The 5,978-nt window shown below is 36.9% G+C and overlaps 2 pseudogenes; both read right to left on the reverse strand.

Moving 5' to 3' along the window:
* Nucleotides 1–784: 784 nt before the first annotated feature.
* LOC146005842 (U2 spliceosomal RNA) lies at nt 785–920 on the reverse strand (annotated as a pseudogene).
* A 3,120-nt stretch (nt 921–4,040) lies between these two features.
* Nucleotides 4,041–4,176, reverse strand: LOC146006142 (U2 spliceosomal RNA; annotated as a pseudogene).
* Between the last annotated feature and the right edge of the window lie 1,802 nt (nt 4,177–5,978).

Genomic DNA, 5,978 nt, shown 5'->3' on the forward strand with positions numbered 1-5,978 from the left:
AGCTTTGGCACGTTGGGGAAATGGAAGGCCCGTAAGGGTCGACCACACAACCCAAAAAAACGTAACAAACTACAGAAAACAGAAAACGTGAAAAGTGCATGAACGTGAGAAGAAGAGAAATAAATAATAAAGAGGACCCCAGCCAGAGGGCCGGGGTGGGGGTGTGAAAAATTGTCCTACCCCATCCAAAATGACGAGGTAAGGACGTGAAGCACTAACCTAGAGGGAAGTGCGCAGTGCTAGTGCCATACTAGTGCATGGTGATTTTGGGATCACCCGTGCATGTTCCGCACCCCCGAGTTTCCCAGGGGGCACAGTGCAGCCTCGGACTCCAAGCAGCCGACCGATCAGCGTCCGACCAAGTCTTTCTCTGCTCCCATCATAGGGCACTTTCCAGCCCCTGGCATGGGAATGGGTACTCCACTGGGCTTTTCGAAAGACTCCCTTAGGGGCTGCACCCCCCTCAGAAGAGCAATCTAGTCAGTCTCAGTGTTTCTCCGATCCCAAGCTGGGCCTTTTGCGGTCTCCCCATCAGAGGCTACGAACCTCTAGAACAGGAGCCATCTACTCAGTCCCAGCCTTTCTCCGCTCCTTGGGAATGGATACTAGACTGAGCCTTTCGCTGGCTCATCCTTCCGGGGCTACGAACCCCGTCAAGAGAGTCAAACTACTAGGCTTAGTGTTTCTCCCCCCTCTTACCAGTGGATTTAAGGAAACAACACCTCCTACCAAAGGCAGAGGTGAAGGTACTCAGCCAGACTTTTCACCACTCCCAGGCAAAAAAGAGGGGTCCCACACCCTCCGCCCATCAGAGCAGCTACTCAGTCCAGCCTTTCTCTATTCTCTGCCAGAGGCCAGTCCATACCCACTGATTAGAACAGATACTACACTTGATCTTAGCCAAAAGGCTAAGATAACATGTGCAGAGAGAGTTACATTTGGGTGGGGTGTGTTGAAACTGAAATCTAAATTGCAGTGTAAACATAATGCAGCCAGTATTTATCCTGCACAGAAACAAAATAACTCACACAAATCTAACTCTCTCTTTACAAGTTACATCTGCCCCACCTGCTGTGCACATGGTTTTTCCCATTTTGAGAACAAATTTGTACTGTGATCAGATCTGAATAAGGGCCAAAAAAACATACAGTAACACAAACAACATAAAAATCTGAAACCGCATAAATTATAATAAATTATCATAAATTGTCATAAATTAACATAAATGAACATACATTAACATAAATTAACATAAATTAACATAAATTGTAGTAAGTTTAATGAAAGCAAAAGGACCAACATAACACCACATAAAGCAACATAAAACAACATTAGCAACATAAAACTACATAACCTGCATAAAAAACATAAAGCAACACAAAAACCATAACACAACATAAACCACATAAAAATCTGCAACCGCATAAATTATCATAAATTATCATAAATTATCATAAATTAACATAAATTATAGTAATTTCAATGAAAGCAAAATGACCTAAATAACACCACATAAAGTCACATAAGCAACATAAAACTACGTAAACTGTATAAAAATACATGAAGCAACACAAAATAACATAAAGCAACACAAACAACATAAAAATCTGAAACCACATAAATTATCATAAATTATCATAAATTATCATAAATTACCATAAATTAACATAAATTATAGTAATTTCAATGAAAGCAAAATGACCTAAATAACACCACATAAAGTCACATAAGCAACATAAAACTACATAAACTGCATAAAAATACATAAAGCAACACAAAATAACATAAAGCAACACAAACAACATAAAAATCTGAAACCACATAAAGTATCATAAATTTACATAAATTAACATACATTAACATAAATTGTAGGAAGTTTAATGAAAGCAAAAGGACCAACATAACACCACATAAAGCAAAATAAAACAACATTAGCAACATAAAACTACATAACCTGCATAAAAAACATAAATCAACACAAAAACCATAACACAACATAAACAACATAAAAGTCTTTAACTGCATAAATTATCATAAATTATCATACATTTTCATAAATTAACATAAATTAACATAAATTATAGTAATTTCAATGAAAGCAAAATGACCTAAATAACACCACATAAAGTCACATAAGCAACATAAAACTACGTAAACTGCATACAAATACATGAAGCAACACAAAATAACATAAAGCAACACAAACAACATAAAAATCTGAAACCGCATTAATTATCACAAATTTACATAATTTTACATAAATTTACATAAATTTACACACATTAACATAGATTAACATAGATTAACATAGATTGTAGTAGTTTTCTGAAAGCAAAAGGACCTAAATAACACCACATAAAGCCACATAAGCAACATAAAACTACATAAACTGCATAAAAACACATGAAGCTACACAAAATAACATAAAGCAACACAAACAACATAAAAATCGGAAACCACATAGATGATCATAAATTTACATAAATTAACACAAATTAACATACATTAACATAAATTGTAGTAATTTTTCTGAAAGCAAAAGGACCAACATAACACCACATAAAGCAACATAAGCAACATAAACAACCTAAAACTACATAAACTGCATAAAAAAACTTGAAGCAACACAAAATAACATAAAGCAACCCAAACAACATAAAAATCTGAAACCGCATAAATTATCATAAATTAACATATATTATCATAAATTAACATACATAATAGTAACTTCAATGAAAGCAAAATGACCAAAATAACACCACAGAAAGCAACATAAAACAACATTAGCAACATAAAAATACATAACCTGCATAAAAAACATAAAGCAACACAAAGGCCCTTATTCAGATATTATCGCAGTACAAATTTGTTCTCAAAATAGGCAAAACCATATGCACTGCATGTGGGGCAGATGAGTTTGAAGAAACTCAGGAGACCGAGGTGTGCTCCCTACCACCAGTGTTGTGCCTAAACATGTGCAAAGGGGGCCGTGCTATCGAATGGGCTTATCTCCCGAAGGAGACGGGCCCCGTTTTTCCCTTAACCCCTCTCAACCATAAGGCCGAAGAGGGGAAAATAGGGAACGGTGGGTCCTCTTCACCGAAGCTTAGAGAGAACCTCTTTCCTCAACCCCCGGAAGGGTTAGGACGGTGGGTCCTCCGCACCCGAAGGTTTGGAGAGACCCTCAGTGGACTTCCTTCCACCTTGCGGCTCAGGGTCGGCCTCGGGGGGACCGCAGCTCTCCCCAAAAGGCGAGAGCTTTGGCACGTTGGGGAAATGGAAGGCCCGTAAGGGTCGACCACACAACCCAAAAAAACGTAACAAACTACAGAAAACAGAAAACGTGAAAAGTGCATGAACGTGAGAAGAAGAGAAATAAATAATAAAGAGGACCCCAGCCAGAGGGCCGGGGTGGGGGTGTGAAAAATTGTCCTACCCCATCCAAAATGACGAGGTAAGGACGTGAAGCACTAACTTAGAGGGAAGTGCGCAGTGCTAGTGCCATACTAGTGCATGGTGATTTTGGGATCACCCGTGCATGTTCGGCACCCCCGAGTTTCCCAGGGGGCACAGTGCAGCCTCGGACTCCAAGCAGCCGACCGATCAGCGTCCGACCAAGTCTTTCTCTGCTCCCATCATAGGGCACTTTCCAGCCCCTGGCATGGGAATGGGTACTCCACTGGGCTTTTCGAAAGACTCCCTTAGGGGCTGCACCCCCCTCAGAAGAGCAATCTAGTCAGTCTCAGTGTTTCTCCGATCCCAAGCTGGGCCTTTCGCGGTCTCCCCATCAGAGGCTACGAACCTCTAGAACAGGAGCCATCTACTCAGTCCCAGCCTTTCTCCGCTCCTTGGGAATGGATACTAGACTGAGCCTTTCGCTGGCTCATCCTTCCGGGGCTACGAACCCCGTCAAGAGAGTCAAACTACTAGGCTTAGTGTTTCTCCCCCCTCTTACCAGTGGATTTAAGGAAACAACACCTCCTACCAAAGGCAGAGGTGAAGGTACTCAGCCAGACTTTTCACCACTCCCAGGCAAAAAAGAGGGGTCCCACACCCTCCGCCCATCAGAGCAGCTACTCAGTCCAGCCTTTCTCTATTCTCTGCCAGAGGCCAGTCCATACCCACTGATTAGAACAGATACTACACTTGATCTTAGCCAAAAGGCTGAGATAACATGTGCAGAGAGAGTTACATTTGGGTGGGGTGTGTTGAAACTGAAATCTAAATTGCAGTGTACACATAATGCAGCCAGTATTTATCCTGCACAGAAACAAAATAACTCACACAAATCTAACTCTCTCTTTACAAGTTACATCTGCCCCACCTGCTGTGCACATGGTTTTTCCCATTTTGAGAACAAATTTGTACTGTGATCAGATCTGAATAAGGGCCAAAAAAACATACAGTAACACAAACAACATAAAAATCTGAAACCGCATAAATTATAATAAATTATCATAAATTGTCATAAATTAACATAAATGAACATACATTAACATAAATTAACATAAATTGTAGTAAGTTTAATGAAAGCAAAAGGACCAACATAACACCACATAAAGCAACATAAAACAACATTAGTAACATAAAACTACATAACCTGCATAAAAAACATAAAGCAACACAAAAACCATAACACAACATAAACTACATAAAAATATGCAACCGCATAAATTATCATAAATTATCATAAATTATCATAAATTAACATAAATTATAGTAATTTCAATGAAAGCAAAATGACCTAAATAACACCACATAAAGTCACATAAGCAACATAAAACTACATAAACTGCATAAAAATATATAAAGCAACACAAAATAACATAAAGCAACACAAACAACATAAAAATCTGAAACCGCATTAATTATCACAAATTTACATAATTTTACATAAATTTACATAAATTTACATACATTAACATAGATTAACATAGATTAACATAGATTGTAGTAGTTTTCTGAAAGCAAAAGGACCTAAATAACACCACATAAAGCCACATAAGCAACATAAAAATCTGAAACCACATACATTATCATAAATTTACATAAATTAACATACATTAACATAAATTAACAGAAATTGTAGGAAGTTTAATGAAAGCAAAAGGACCAACATAACACCACATAAAGCAAAATAAAACAACATTAGCAACATAAAACTACATAACCTGCATAAAAAAACATAAAGCAACACAAAGGCCCTTATTCGGATATTATCGCAGTACAAATTTGTTCTCAAAATAGGCAAAACCATATGCACTGCATGTGGGGCAGATGAGTTTGAAGAAACTCAGGAGCCCGAGGTGTGCTCCCTACCACCAGTGCTGTGCCTAAACACGTGCATAGTAATTTCAATGAAAGCAAAATGACCTTAATAACACCACATAAAGTCACATAAGCAACATAAAACTACATAAACTGCATACAAATACATGAAGCAACACAAAATAACATAAAGCAACACAAACAACATAAAAATTTGAAACCACATAAATTAGCATAAATTTACATAAATTAACATACATTAACATAAATTAACATAAATTGTAGGAAGTTTAATGAAAGCAAAAGAACCAACATAACACCACATAAAGCAAAATAAAACAACATTAGCAACATAAAACTACATAACCTGCATAAAAAAACATAAATCAACACAAAAACCATAACAAAACATAAACAACATAAAAATCTGCAACCGCATAAATTATCATAAATTATCATAAATTAACATAAATGAACATAAATTATAGTAATTTCAATGAATGCAAAATGACCTAAATAATACCACATAAAGTCACATAAGCAACATAAAACTACATAAACTGCATACAAATACATAAAGCAACACAAAATAACATAAAGCAACACAAACAACATAAAAATCTGAAACCACATAAATTATCATAAATTTACATAAATTAACATACATTAACATAAATGAACATAAATTGTAGGAAGTTTAATGAAAGCAA

Source organism: Crinia signifera, chromosome 5 (assembly GCF_055691185.1).
Source record: "Crinia signifera chromosome 5, ASM5569118v1, whole genome shotgun sequence".
Classification (NCBI taxonomy): domain Eukaryota; kingdom Metazoa; phylum Chordata; class Amphibia; order Anura; family Myobatrachidae; genus Crinia; species Crinia signifera.